This window comes from Galeopterus variegatus, unplaced genomic scaffold (genome assembly GCF_000696425.1).
Source record: "Galeopterus variegatus unplaced genomic scaffold, G_variegatus-3.0.2 Scaffold3356, whole genome shotgun sequence".
Taxonomy (NCBI): Eukaryota; Metazoa; Chordata; class Mammalia; order Dermoptera; family Cynocephalidae; genus Galeopterus; species Galeopterus variegatus.
The window spans coordinates 102484-103955 of NW_007729467.1; positions in this window are offsets into that span (position 1 = coordinate 102484).

Consider the following 1472-nt stretch of genomic DNA (forward strand, 5'->3'; position numbering starts at 1 on the left):
CACACCGCGCTCAGCCAGTGAGCGGGAACCGGTCTCCACATGGGATCTGAACCCTCGGCGGCAGCGCTGCCGCGCTCCCAAGCAGTGCTCTCTCCAGTGCGCCACCGGGCCAGCCCTTCAAGTGTGTTTTTAACCAAAGAAAATTCATGAGGAAGACTCTGATCCATTAAAGACAAAGAGAATGGCTTTTAAAAGCCCAGTGCATTTAGTTATGTTTTAAACTTATTATTTTGAAATAATTTTTGACATAGAGATGAGTTGTAAAGATAGCACAGAAAATTCCCCTAATGCTTGCACCTTCTGGTACAATGATTAAACCTAAGAAACCAGGATTGTCACAATACTATTAACTAAACTTTTGGCTTTATTTCAATTTTTTCAGTTTTTCCACTTATGTCCTTTTTCTATTCCAAGATCCAGTTCAGGATACTGCATCACATTTAATCACTTTTTTTCTTAATCTCCTCCAATCTGTAACAGATTCTTGGTTTTTCCTTTTCTTTTATGACCTTGACAGTTTTGAAGAGTGTTGGTCAGGTTATTTCATAGAGCATTCTTTAGTTTAGGTTTGTTTTATGATCTCTCACAATTAGCCTGGGGGGTATGGATTTGGGGGAAGAATGGCACAGAAGTGATGTGCCCTCCTCATTACAGGGCACGTGAGGTCAACGTCTTATTACTGGTGATGTTAACCTGATCACTTAGGTAAGGTGGTATGTGCCAGGTGTCTCCACCATAAAGTTACTTTTTTTTTTTTTNTCAAGGGGAGATAAATTGAACTTCACCTCCTATACAGAAAATTCTTAAAGAACTTGTGGACATGTTTTGAAACCACCACAGTGATGTTCTGGAGGAGATACTTTGAAGCTATGTGAATATCTTGTTTTTCCTAAACCTCTTGTTTACTAATTTGAGTATTCATCAGGGGATGTTGCCTGCAGCAATTATTATATTACTATGGTGTTCTAATTTTCTATTTTCCCCATTCCTTTTATCTTTATTAATTAGAATTCTTTNCATGATATATTTTTCCTGTGCCAACTCTAGAATTAGCCATTTGTCCAAGGAGCCTTGATTCTTTTTTCATTCCCATCAGCAATGCATGAGAGTTCCAGTTGCTCCAGCAACACATGAAGGTTCCAGTTGCTCCACTTCTTTACCAGTACCTGGTATTGTCAGTGTTTTTTATTTTATTTTTAAATTTTATTTGTTTAAAAATGTATAGTGGTATTTCATTGTGACATTTCCCTAATGTAATGATGTTGAACCTCTGTTCATACACTTACTGTTCATCAGTGTATCTTCTTTTCCTATTCAGAGTTCTATTTAAAAAAAGTGAGTTGTTTGTTTACTCTTGAATTAAAAAAATTGTATTGAAACATTGATTATATGTATTAATGGCGTAGAGTTGTATTTCAATACATGTATACAATGTGTGTTGATTAACTCAGGGTAATCAACATATTAATCAC